Raw genomic sequence first — 15,176 nt, forward strand, 5'->3', positions numbered from 1 at the left:
GTTGGTAAATAGCAACAATAATTTGTTTAAAAATTGTTTAATATATAATTTAATTTTTACTCTTTCTCTGTAATCATATAAGTTTTAGTAAATTGCAAAATTAGGAAAAAACTGCAACTTTCCAGGTGCATTCTGTAAAAAGTTGGTAAATAACAACAATCGTTTATTTAAATAATTTTTTAATAATACTTATGACTTGTTTCATTAAATATTGCCTTTAATTTGTTGATTTAATACTAACAAAAGCTAAAAAAAAAATCTTGTCAAAAATTTTCTAATCTCTTTGTTTATTTGAAAATTATATGATTTTGCAATAATAAATTGTTTAAACAAATGCAAGATGCATAAAAAATTAAAAACATTATTAAAATACAGTATTTGTATTAACACAAAATTATATAGAAAAACTTTGATGAATTTTAATCGCTTTTGGAACATAAAAATAAAAAAGCGTCCAACCATACCGGGTGGCTAATCGGTAGTCCGTGTATACAAAAATCTTTATTAGCGCGAAGGTTAAAAATGGTGAAAAATCAACAGAAATCCCGATATATAATTCCAGACGGTTATACACTGTAAATAGTGAAAGCTATTTTATTTTTTTCTCCATGTAATATATGTCAGGGAAAAATACCTTTAAGGTCAGTGAATAAAATGAAAATTTCAAAATCCAATATTTATTAATCTGTGTAAACGCACGATAATTGGCAATTAATTAAACAGAGTAGGAAAAAAATTAAAAAGTATGAATGAAACGAAAAAAAGAAAAAATAAACACAACTCAAAAAGGAAATAACGAAAAATGAAAAAGGTTATTCTCAAATTCAGGTAATGGAATTGAAACCACGAGTGGATGTCTCTGTGGATTGTTGTATAACGAAGCGGCACTGTCACGGTGAAGCATGTTTCTCGTTGAAGCGCCACTGCAATATTGGTGGGTGGCAGGAAAGACACCCCCATCCCCCTCCCCTTTGCCCCTTCGTATGACGCGTACTGGGTCGACTCGACCGCCCCATTCGTGTATCGACTGCCGTCATGGCAATAATTCTGTTATAGGGTGGAGGATTCCGAGAGCAATATATATATATATACATATATAACATATATATGTTTATATATATTGAATCCCTTTTCCCGCGCGCGTTGTGAGACACACGGAAAACGAAAATTGTTTTTCGTTATACGACTGGTCTCTCCTTGGACTCACGATGTCCTTAAATCTCTCCCTCCTTTTCACAGTATGAGAAAAACTGTGCGAGAAACACAGTGAGAATTTTTCACGGCTTCCACTTTTATAACACCTAGAGGCAACAGACATATATATATAGGTATATACACTTCTATACGGAAGAGCAACCCAAACTGAAAGTCGTTTCTGAGAAAATTTCAACGAAATGAAATTGAAAAGTAATATTCGGATTTTATTGACAGAAACGAACGACTGCGTTTCTTCAGTAAATATAAAAGAGTAGGCTTCCATGAGTGTTAACGGAAATGTATTGGAAACTGAAATACAACAACAAAAACAAAATATGTATATATATATATATATATATATATATACAGTTCTCTCAAAATAACAACAAAACATTACAAATAGACTTTTTTTTGAAAAAATTTTGTGCTTTTGTAAATATTTTTTCCATAAAATAATTTTAGTTTTGAAATTTTTAAAAGTGATGTAAATTATTTTCATTATTATTCATATTATACTTATATAACTATCAATAATTCACGCGTTAACGTATAAGCTTACTTCTTACTCACTTTTTTAAAATAAAATCATCAATTTTAAAAATAATGAAATGTAAAAAATAATTCAAATTTTTTTCATAAAAATAAAATATGAATTGAAATATAGTTTTAATAGGTACTATTACAACTATAGTAATCATATAATCTAACATAGGGAATTAAGGGAAAAGTAACGGATTTTTATTAAAAGTCCAGAAAAAATAAAATTTTTAGAATTCATTAAAAAAAGGTTTTAATTTGAAATTTTATGAAATTTCAATTTTGAATGAATTTAATTAGAAATTTTAAAAATCTTAAGGGCATTTGAACCATTATGTCGTCACAGTTTTAGAACACATGCTTTACCAATTGGGACGTGATAATGGTTCAAATGCCCTTAAATTTTTGATAAATTTTAATAATTCGAATTCTTCTAAAATTAGTTAAATTTTTTAATATACAACACTACCGTGGGAAATTATCGGTACAGTTCCACGTGCATGGCCCAAAAACATACCAATCTTTAAATCACGATTTTTCTGTAAAAACAAATGTAAAAAAAATTAACAAATATACCATTCGAAAACTTATAATATTAAGCTTAATATTAAGATAAACATTTGAAAATATTTGTAAAAAAAATATAAAATCTTAGCAATCGACAAATTTCTCTAAAAAATTAAAAAATGAAAATTTTTTTTACAATTTTTTAATCTCCTGAATATTTTTAAAAAATGTTATACAAAATTTAAAACTTATATCGATGTCCTCCTTCAAGTTTCAACTTTAATTTAAGACCAAAAAAGTTAAAAAATCTTATTTGGTTCGCAGGATATCATTATAAATGTCAGAGCATCTATATAAGTTTTAAATTTTGTGTACAATTTTTAAAAAATATGCAGAAGTTTTAAAAATTGTAAAAAAATTTCATTTTTTAATTTTTTAAAAATATTTGTCGATTGTTAAAATCTTTAAGTAATTTATTTAAATTCTCAAATGAATATCATTTAATGTACAATAGTAAAAGCTTTGAATGATATATTTGTTAATTTTCTGACATTTGTTTTTACAGAAAAATTGTGATTTAAAGATTGGTATTTTTTTGGGTAGTGTATATTTAATTAATTATTAAAAATAATGGATTTATACAAGAATTTTAGTTAAAACACTAAAAAAAATTGAATTTTAAAGAAGTTACAAATAATTCCAGCAATTTTATTATTTTTAAAAGTAATAAAATTCTTCGCAAAAATTTAATTATGTTCAAAAATTTTTAATAATTCTCGACAAAATTTCAATTATCTTTATAAATTATAAAATTGTTCTCTGAAATTCAATTATTTTCAAAAATTTTAATAAAATTCTTGGTAAAATTTCAATTATTTTCAAAATTTTTCCTCAATTCATATTAATTTACAATATCTATTAATTTTAATAAAATTTTCAAAAGAATACAATTACTTATAAAATTTTTTGATAAAAATCTTCGCAAAAATTCAATTTTTTTCAAAAATAATAAAAATTTGACAGGAATTCAAGTAATAATTTTTTTTAAATTTCTTCGCAATAATTCAATTATTTTCTTCAATAATAAATTTTTTTTTTAATTTAATTATTTTTATAAATAATAAAACTCATTGTAGAATTTCAATTATTTTTAATCCAATTTTAATCGAATTCCTCGCTAAATGTAATTTGTCTTCAAAATTTTATTAAAATTCGTCAAAAGAATTCAATCATTTAAAAATTTGATGATAAAATTCTTCATAAGAATTAAATTTTAAGAAAAATTTAATTATTCAATAAATTATTTATTTTTATATTTAAATAATGGAATTCTTATAGAATTTTCTAATAAAAATTAATTTAAAAATAAATTTTAGTTTAAATTTTAGATAATAATTGAAATAATTAAATTTTTAAAAGTTTTACAATTAAAATATTTAAAAATTTTAATTTTTCATACTTTTAACTTTTTTTTAAGTTATTTGAAATTTTTAGTTTTTAATTATAAATTTAATTGAAGATAACTTTCGAATAATCAAAATTTTGTAAAATTTAATTGTAAAGAAATAAGTTTGAAAATTCCCAATTGAGGGTCCCAATCAAAGAACCGGTTCTAAATAAAAAAAAGGATTTAAAATTTCAATTTCTTGAAAACATTTCGTATTTGTATAAAGATTACCAAAATGTTTCTAAAAAAATTGGGATTAAAAACAGTTTAATTTTTGACTTACAGGGCAATGATTTTGAGCTTAAAGAAATTATAACCGGTTCTTTGATTGGGACCCTCAATTAGAAAGGTTTTCGGGAATTTCTCGGAAATCTCCCGGGAGTGAAAAAAAAATAATTTTTCTGTATTCTTTTGTTTTTTACTTTTTTTTACTCCCGGAAAATTTTCGGGAATTTTTTCACGTGGGTTATGAAAGAACTTTTTCAAGAATTATTATAAATTGTAGTTGATTTTAAGAAGAATTTTAATTATTTTTAATTAAAATTCTTCTTTTTCAATATAGAAAATAATAATTGAATTGCAATGATAAAAATAATTTTGAAGAAGTTACAGTAACAATATTCTTGTATTTTAAAATGATTTTATCACTCGGTCATCTTTAATTATTATAAAACATGAAGAAACCGATCACTTCGAGTCTTCGACTCGGAACAATCGATTTCTTTATGTTTTATAACAATTTTTTATAAGTTATTTAATTTCAAAAATGTTTGAATTTGAAATTTTTGAAAACCGTAATTCCTATGGAAAAATAATAAAGGAATAAAGAGTCTATATCATTAATTCAAAGTAAATAATATATTTAATTTTATAATCAGTAGTAAAAGTAGCTTCGGGTCAGACATAATAATATTATTTTAATATTAGTAGTACAAGTGATGTTTGATCAGAAACGTAATTTTATTGACAGTAGTGAATTTTGTCGCAAAGTAACTATTTAAAAGTTAATTTTAGTCAGACTAAAAATGACTAAAATTTCAGTAGTAAAGAATCGTTTTCAACAGACTCACTCAGAAATTTTTTTTATTTATTTTTATTTTTATTCAGCAAAAAACATAAATTATTTTTTCATTTTAATTGTACTAGTAGTCAGACGATACAGTAATTATAACATCAATGGTAAATTTTCTTTTCGGTAAGATGATAAAATATTCATATCAGTGGTAAAATAAGTGTTTGGTCAGACAACACAATTATGTTTGTGCCAGTAGTAAAAAGTAGCGTGTGGTAAGAAAATTAGTAGTAAAAATACCATTTGGTCAGAAAATTGAGTAATTATTATTTATTATTATACCAAAAGTAAAACTATTGTTCAGACAATAAATACTAGAATTCTGGTATCAGTAGTAAATTCAGCTTTCGCTCAGACCATACCATAAATTCCATGCCAGTAGCAAAAGTAACAATTGGTCATCAAATTCTATTATCATTACTTTATTCACAAAACATTTATTATTTTCGTCAAAGAAATAAATAAAGAAATCAAAATTGAATTTCTCGACGGATATAATTTACCATTCCAATTTTACATTAATTCTTCTATTGTCTTCAATTTCGAAAATTACATTGGAAAATTCAGTTTGACTTTCACAGGAGATATAGTGTTTATGCATATGAAATATTGCTCTTCATATAGTGATCATCCAACTCAACGTGACTGCCAATGATACAAGGTAATTCAATTAGGGTACATTACAGTAGTGTAACTACTTCACTGCAAAACCCCGTGGCAGTAGGTATGTGAATGCAATGCTAATTTATGAAATTTCAAAGCTTATCTTTTATCCCCAATAAATGTAGACTCATATGATATTTACACACAAAATAAAATCCCCTCAAAAAAAAAAATAAATAAAATAATTACAAATTTTAAATAGTAAATTTTCTAAGTACTCCATTTTCTTTTTTACTTTCTTTTTAAAGTAAAAAAGACTTATTTTTTAATAAACAAGGAAGTTTAAATCTATGTCGAAAATATTAATTTTCAATACCAAAACTTTTAGACTCTAATAAAAAAATAAATATCAACTTTAAAAGTATCTAAAAAATAAATATACATTTTTCTAACGAATCGCGAATTTTTTCACTAAAAACAATATTTCATTTTCAAAAAAGGAAGAAGAAATATTTTTATTTAAAAAAATTCTATTCTAACGAAGATTTTTCTTCTTTTTTAAAATTAAACACACAAAACAATATTTCGTTCTCTATCTCTCTTGATTTAATTTTTCTGCCTTTTCAAATTTTCTATTTTGAACATTTAACGAATGGAAATATATACTATTTTTTTAAAAATAATTGTTGAATAATGACGAATAGTTCTTAATTTAACTTAAAGTTTTTTAAAAGAAAATTACAATTTTTATTTTAAATATTTACATATAAATCTATTCTGATAATTTTAATTCAAAACGTTAATTAAATGTTATATACATATACATTTTCCTGTTCTAAAGAAAATGCACAAATTAAACAATATCAAATTTATTATATGAATCAAAACATCAATAAAAAAAACTTTTAGAAAATTATGATTAACAAATCAATTTTCTTTATCGTTATGCTTTTTTCTATAACAGATTTCGTTTGACTGATCTAAATAATGAAAATTTTTCTTCTTTTTATTTATAAAAATATTAAATAAAATTGTTAATTGTTAAAAAATTGTGTTTAAGAAATTTTTCTTTTCGAAAAGAAACATTACATATTCCCGTTTCTTAATATTTTGGTAGAAAATGTTTTTTAGAAATAAAGAAAAAAAAATGTTTCTAAATTCTATTTGTCAATTGTAAATGTAAATTGAAAATGAAATTAAAAATTTTTAAATTTTTAGAAAATAAAGGAAAAAAAATGTTCTGTTACATTTGTTTAAGAATTTTTTTAATTGTAAAATTATTCGACAACATTAATAACTTCTTTTTTAAATAAATATTTAATTATTATTATTTTTTCATAGGAATTATGATTTTCAAAAATTTTAAATTCAAAGTAATAAAATCATTATTTTATATTACACGGAAAGAAAATTATAATAAATTTTGTAAAAGTATTTCACAATTTGGGGAAAAAATGCGACAAAGTGAAATTTTGATATAAAAAATACTAAACAGTGAAAGGAATAATATGAAATTTAGTATAATTATACCAAAATAATATCAAGAATTTTAATATGATTTTACTAAATTTCATATTATTTCTTTTCTCTGTATAAATTTCGGTTTGTTGCACTTTTTCCCCAAATTGTAAAATACTTTTACAAAATATATATGTATATAATATATAATATATTGTCTCTCCGTGTATAAGAATATTATACAGTAATTGAATTCCTTAAAAAATATTTTATTATTTATAAAAATAAGAAAATGTTTGCGTACAATTTTATTAAAATTGGTTTTAAATAATTGAATTTTTTCGTAAAATTTTTTTAAAATAGTAGATATTAAAAATCATTAAGTTGAGGAAATTTTTTGAAAATAATTTAAATCAGAATTTTTTTTTAGTGTTTTTAACGAAAATTTGAATTAAAAATGTTTAAATTCTATTATTTTTAAAATTGCTAATTTTATTTTTAAAAAAGTAAGTAAGAAGTTAGCCTTTTTGCTAGTTTTACTAATAAATTAGTAGAAATGACTATATTTATTAGTAAAATTTACTAATTTAAAAACAAAAAGTCAGTCACTAATTCAAATTAGTAAACATTTAAATTTTAATTACTAATTCTTTAGAGAGCAACTTTATTTATTAAATAAAAAAATAGAATATATATATTAAACATATTCGTTTAGTTAAAAATTTCTTCGCCATGGAGAATGAATCAGGAAGCAAATGAAATAATTATCCCTCAGGATAGTGAAGGCTTTTGATCTAATTAGAACCAGTCGCCAATACAAAGGGATGAGAGGCTTATATAATTGAAAGGCAAGCTGCAAATTAGCCATTGGTCCTGTGTCGGATTTCATCAGAAAGAGAGAATTGGGTACTAGCCAGGAAAGAGGAAAGTGCAACTTGGTTCAAGAATATAACGGAGGTGGAGAGAGAGAGAGAGACACGATAGGAGACAGTTATGCTTTTTAATTAAGCCGATGCGCTCCGGCACGAAACCAATTATCACTATAGACGTTGCATGCAAAAAAAAAGACATAAAAGTCAATTTCAAATTTGTTTGACGCCAAAAAACTTCTGGTTTCAGAAAAACGTTTAAATAAAAATAATCCTTTTTTTCTTCTCCATCTTCCTTTCTCTACTCTCTTTTTACATCCATTTAGAGAAAATTAACAATTTCATCTGTCAAGAAATTTTCAATTTGATTTTTCTTAATATGCAACAAAATTACATTTTTAATTTTTTAAGTGTTCTGCAGTTTTCGTTAATAAATCTTTTCAATTTTATTTTTTACCAACTTCTCAAAACTATTATTATATTATTTTCAAAAATATTAAAACTATTGTACCTTCCTACCTTATTTTAAAGTTATTCACAAACAAAATTTTATTGAAATTCTTCCAGTTTACATATTTATATTCATTAATTGCTATGCGCTAAATTAAGTATTTAAAAATACCAAACTCTAATTATCTTCCAAATAATTTATGTATGTATGTACCATTTTTTATTAATTTTACCGGCTTCTCAAACCAGAGACTTCTGTCATAAGTACCAAACTCATTGCTACGACGATTAGAACAATAGCATTAATAATTTTATTTTATTCTCACAACTTGAAAAGAAAATAAATTAAATTTTGAATATTTGAACACTTTTTAAATTTAAATTAGCATTTTATATTAAAAAAAAACAGAAATACACCGAAAAGTAACGTTTTTGTAAATCTTAATTCCTATGGAAAAACAATAATGATTAAATATTTATTTTAAATACAATTTTTAATGTTTTTGAATAATTTTTCAATTAACGAAATTCGTAAATAAATGCAATAAAATATTTTTTTTCAGTTTCTAATCTAATCAAAAACAAGAAATGGAAAATAAAAAGTAATATTTATTTTTATTTCGAGAAAAATAAAAAAAAAGAATGCAATAAAATGGAGAATTCGTAATAATTTGAAAGTAAAGGAAAACGTGAAATTTTAAACATTTGAACAACAAAAAATTTTAATTTTACTAAAAAACAAGTTTGAATTTACTGATTATTGGATAATGAATTTATCAAAAAAGAAAAGAGAAAGATATAGAAATCGAAGAGATGAATAAACCTTAATTAAATTAAACGTAAATGAAAATTAAATTGCAAATAAAGAAGTATGAATTTAAAATAAAAATACAAAAAAATAATAGGCAGTAAAAATAATTGCTAAAGTAAGAAAAATATTTTAAAGATTAGAGATAACAATAAAACAGTCAAAATCGATTTTGGTAATTCAGTTTTAATTATACTGAAAATTAATAATTATATAATAATAAAAAATTAAAATTAAAATTAAAGTAAAAATAAAAATATAGAAAAATATAAAAAATTAAAATTAAAATTAAAGTAAGAATAAAAATATAGAAAAATATAAAAAATAGGATAAAAATTAATAATTCTGTTATAAAAAAAAAATAAAGCAGACATATTGAATCGTTCGAAAAAATGCGACATGTAACATTCATGTTCTTTTTAAATAAGAAGATTTGTAATTTAAATGTGGTCTTGTTTTTCGATTAACTACAAGGTTAATTATAAAGCAAGAAAAATTTCAGATTATACATAAGGAAAGTTTATTGAAATTCTTTCAGTTTACATATCTTTATTCGCTATATAAATTTAAAACATTTTTAAAAAATAACAAAACTCCAAAATTTTCCAAATAATATATATTATATAGCATTTTTAAATATTACTTCCTCCAAATATGAGATGTGCGTCCATATGCATTTTTTCTGAAAATGAAAATGTTAAAATTATTGTATCAATAATATTAATGATACAATAAATACAATAATATTAATAAAATAATATTAAAAATATTTTTACCTGATTCTCGCTCCAGAGATTTCTGTCACAAGCACAAAACTCATAACTGCGACGATTAGAATCGAAACGAAACTTTTCATTTTGCTTTGAACAATAAAATCATTGCAATGTTATTGTGTGATATTGTTCACATTTTAAAAAGTTTAAAATTTATTATTATTTTAACAGTCATTATTCTTTTATTTTATTTTTATTAAAATAAATTTAAATTAAAATATAAAAATAATTTATAGCTTCTAAAAATATATAATTAAACTGGAATAATTTAAAGAATGAGAATAGAAATGAAATGAAATTTAAAGGAACAAAATCGACATCGGGATTTATAAAATATATTTAATTCAAACATATTTTTTTGGTTGGCTACTTATTTTTGGATTAAAAAAATCATAATTTAAAATTTATACATAACTTTCTAGATTATGAAATATTTTAATTCTGAAAAAGTTTTTTCTTACCAACAAATTAGAGTTAACAAACGAATTAGAGATTCAAAGTTGACTATGAAAAACTATCTAAAAGTCGCCGCTTTTATACTGAAAATTCTCGTGACTTTATCATAAAAAAGACATAATAAGTTAGCTGTTAAAAAATATTGAAAAATCTAATCTCATAAAAGAAACATCAATAATTCTTTTATTATCATTTCACTAATGCTGAAATTAAAAACAAAAATAATTAAATTTTATAAAATAAAATGAAAAATTAGTGAAAAAAATTAATTTTATTGTTTAACTCTTTCGAGAAAATTAAGGGTGAGTCTAACGTAAATATTAAAAATTCCGCAAACTCAAATAAGAATACATGTGGTATTTTTTTTACATAGGAATTCAGCACATAATTTGAAGTAGGAATTCATATAGGAATTTTCATTTGTGTATTTGCATACAAAACTGTGGATTTCTATTTAGCAATATATAGGATTTTACAAGGGTTCTCACAAAGGATTAGATACAACATATTTCACATCGTATTTAATGTTTAGAGATCGAATTAAATTTACGAACAATAGGATAATTATTAATATAATACAATGAAGTTTAAAATAACAAAATATATTAAAAATAGAAAATTATGGAAAATATTTTATTTTTATTTATTTTATTTAATTACTATTCTTGTTTGGATTTTTGAGTCTAAAAAATGTATTAAAAAAAAAAAAATAAAAAAATGAGTAGGACCGTTTAAAAACTTGTGCGTCTTTAAAATTATAAATAAACAAAAAAGTAATTGTTTAAATAAATTTTTAAAATTCAGACATGGGCATTGATGGGTTGATAAATCATTGGCATTAAAAAAAAAACAATGTTGAGATTGTTGATAATGAATCAAAATTATTTAATTGCTAGATTATTTATAAATGATAGTTTCTCGTTAAAATTAAATAAATAAACATTAATTGATGAAAATCAAATATAAATAATAAATATTATTAATAATTTTAATTTGTCATTTATAGAATGAGACAAAGACAGAAGAAGAATGTAAATATATGTGAACCTCTAAGAATAATGTTTACGTCAAATAAGTTAATAAAATAAAACGAAACGTCTCATATAATTGAAAAAAAAGCAAAAACTTTACAGCGTTCATAAAATGAAAGTTATGAGAGTGTGATTTAAAAAAATGCACGTGTAATTAAAAATACCCATTCTTAAGGATATAACACTAATTGCAATTTCTGTTGAAATATGAAAGGCGCGCATGAACAATACCCAACAAAACGTTCTTTATCGTCTCTTTTATATTAATTATAATGAATAAACGGAGCAAGATGTTTTATAAAGTGTTTATATACGCAATATTTAGAAATTATCACGGGAAAAAAATTCATTTCGTATTTTTTCATTCAAAGTCAAAAGGACTTTATTCTATTTAAAAAAGAATAAATTTATTTTATAATTATTTGCGAAAAAACTTGTAGTTTGAAATATATTTTTTTTTCTTTTTTGCAGTTGAACAATTTTTTATTCTAGTATGAACAAACATTTTTGCGTCTATTTTATGTGAAAAACAATCATAATTTCAAACTAGTGCATTTTTAACTATTTTCATTTATCTCATAATATAGAGAACAAAACTTTTAGAATTTATTTATTTTAAATTTAATTTTTCTAAATAAAGTTCAGATTTAATAAAGAAAATTTAAAAAAAAAATTTTATTTTGAAAAAGAAAATTAACAATTTTAATTTTAAATCTGAATTATAGAGATTTTACACGAAAAGAAACCTTCACCTTGAACAGCTATTAGTTTCTTTAAAATAGCGAAAATATTAATTGAAACAACTAAAAATTTCACTAATGGAGCAATTTTTTGTTGTTCCATATAAAGGTTTTTTTCTATCAAATAAAAAAATTTGCGAAGAAGAAAAATTGTTAATTATACAAATATATAAATTTACAAATAATCTGTTTCTATTTGTAAATTTTAAAAGATGCGATAAGTAAGATGCGATAAATATTAAAACAATTGTACTATGTTTTTAATCCTTCCTATGTATTCGATTTATAACTGGAATACATATAAAAGCATCGAAGAAATAATTTATTTCATTAATGAATCTTTATAAAACATAATAAAATTTTTATTTTAAAATATATTAATAAAAAATTATTATTAAAATAAAAAATGAAGTCTTTTACTATTTATTAGTAAATGCATTCAACGAGAAGATTTTAATTTTTAAAAAGAAATAAATTTATTAAAAACTATTATTTATTTCACAGCTCATATAGTCTGTCATACCAAGTCGCCTTCTCCTATCACACATTTTATCTCGAATGAATAAGTCTTAAAACTTGTAGAAAAACGAAAAGTTATTTCCATTTTCGATTTTCGCAATTATTAACAATTTCAATAAATCTGCAAAAATAAAACGCAAAAATTTGTTGAAAAAAGAATTAAATCATAAATTTTATTTTTCTTCATTAAATGGCTTGTTTTAATTTACAAAATTTAATTACTTTTGTTTTTAAGTTTAACATTAGTGAAATAAAAATATAAAAATTATTGTTGTTCTATTTTTTGAGATTAAATTTTTCAATATTTTGTGCAACTAACATATTAACAGCATATGACTGTTGAAAATTTAATGTTAATTATTCGATCATTTTTATCTTAACATATTAAATTTTTTTTTAAATAATTGAATTCTTTTTAGGAAATTTTATTAAAATAGTAGATATTGAAAATCATTGGAATTAGAAAAAATTTTGAAAATAATTGAAATTAGGACAAGAATTTTTTTGACATTTATAAAAATAATTGAACTTTGGAAAAGAATTTTGTTATTTATAAAGATAATTGGGATTTTTACGAGAATTTTTTTCAAGTTTTGAACATAGTTGAATTTTATAAAAAGAATTTTATTTATTTATTTTTTTTTTTGAAAATAAATGAATTTTTGCAAGTATTTGTAATTTTTCTAAAATTGAATTTTTTTAGTGTTTTCAACAAAAATTTAAATTAGAAAATTTTGAAATTCTATTATTTTTAAAATTGCTAATTTAATTTAAAAACGGCAGTAAGAAGTTAGCCGCGCACGAATTGTTGCTAGTTAATTATTATAAGACACTTTAAAATTGGTAAAAAAAAAAGTTAGATTAAAAATGGCTGCCACAAGTGATAATTTTAGTGTTTTATTTTTTATAATAATATTAATTTTTATAATGTTATACCTATCAAAGATTTATATACCTATTTATAAGAGTTGATCAATAAAACAAAATATTTGATTAGTAATTATAATAAGTATTAAAACTAATAATTAATTAAAATAATTAATATTAATGCAGTTTTTAGTTATTTTTACTGATTTTTCCAATTTCTAATTTTATATATATATATCTCCCTATTATATAAAAACATTTCGCCGCCGCCGCCGCAGAGTCAGGATTTCTAAGGGCCCCTTATAGTAGAGGGAACATAGTCAAGGTTGACCCACTGTTAAGGTAGGCCTATAGTCAGAAACAAGTTACATTTGACCTAAATTCCGGTCAATTTTAAGGGCAGTTTTAACCTACAGGTCAAAAATTGACAAACTAATATCTCAGCCTTCAAAATTTAGGTCAATTTTAAGGGCAGATTTAACCTACAGGTAAAAAATTGACAAACTAACCAATATGCCCTCAAACTTTAAGTCAATTTTAAGGATAGTTTTGACTTAAAAGTCAAAAATTGATAAACTTATCGCTCTGCCATCAAAATTTAGGTCAAATTTAAGGTCAGTTTTAACCTACAGGTCAAACATTGACAAACAATTCCCTCTACCCTTAAAATTCAGGTCAATTTAAGAGCAGTTTTAATCTACAGGTCAAAAATTGACAAACAATTCCCTCTGCTCTCAAAATTTAGGTCAATTTTAAAGGAAGATTTAACCTACAGGTCAAAAATTGACAAGCAATTCCCTCTGTCCTCAAAATGTAGGTCAATTTTAAGGGCAGTTTTGACCTAAACGTAAAAAATTCACAAACAATTCTCTTTGACCTCAAAATGTAGGTCAATTTTAAGGGCAGTTTTGACCTAAACGTAAAAAATTCACAAACAATTCCCTCTGCTCGACAAATTTGGGTCAATTTTAAAGGCAGATTCAACCTACAGGTCAAAAAATGACAAACTAATCCCTCTGTCCTTAATATTCATGTCAATTTGAAGGGCAGTTTTAACCTACAGGTAAAAAATTGACAAACAATTCAAAATGTAGGTCAATTTTAAAAGATTCTGACCTAAACGGAGAAAATTGACGAACAATTCCCTCTGTCCTCAAAATTTAGGTCAATTTTAAGAGCAGTTTTTATCTACACCGCAAAAATTGTCGGGAAAACTCCTTCTGACCTGACCTTCCCTCAAAATTTAGGTCAAATTTGAGGGACCTACTTATCAAAAAAGCAAATTAATTAGGATACTTCAAGAGGTCGTTACCTTATATTAAAATTTAACAATATTTTTGACCTATAAGTTAAAAGAAGCTTGACTTAAATTTTAATAGTAAGTTTAAATCAATAAAAGATGTTATAAACTGACATCTATTTTTAAAAATTTTATTAAAATTTATTTTCCTTTAGAGGAAAACATAACCTCAAACTTAGTTAAAAAGTTATAGGTGAGAGAGTAAAAATAAAACGCTAAAATTAGGTTAAAATAATAGGTGGGAAAGCAAACATAACTTTAAAATTAAATAGAGTCAAAATGTAAGTCAAAATTTAATTTAATTTTTCACATATAGGTTAAAAAAGGTCAATAACGATTGTTTCATTACATCAAAATCCATGTGTACTTTGTCATATACTTATTGTACTTTATTATGATGCATTCATATTAAAAAAACATTATTTGAAATTTATAAAAATTAAAATAAATATAAAAAATACAGATAGGGGGTTGTATGTAATTTATTATGATGCATTCATATACACGGAAAAAACTGCATGGTTGGGACAACCATATATATT

The 15,176-nt window shown here is 22.6% G+C and overlaps 2 protein-coding genes across 7 annotated transcripts in view; one reads left to right on the forward strand and one right to left on the reverse strand.

Annotated features, from left to right (window-relative positions):
* Positions 1–15,176, reverse strand: part of LOC122499063 — a 693,598-nt gene that overhangs the window by 212,418 nt on the left and 466,004 nt on the right. The window lies entirely within an intron of this gene.
* Positions 1–15,176, forward strand: part of LOC122499061 — a 365,723-nt gene that overhangs the window by 168,156 nt on the left and 182,391 nt on the right. The gene's annotated exons all lie outside the window — the stretch shown is intronic.

The sequence above is a fragment of the Leptopilina heterotoma genome, unplaced genomic scaffold (genome assembly GCF_015476425.1).
Source record: "Leptopilina heterotoma isolate Lh14 unplaced genomic scaffold, ASM1547642v1 Lhet_164, whole genome shotgun sequence".
Classification (NCBI taxonomy): Eukaryota; Metazoa; Arthropoda; class Insecta; order Hymenoptera; family Figitidae; genus Leptopilina; species Leptopilina heterotoma.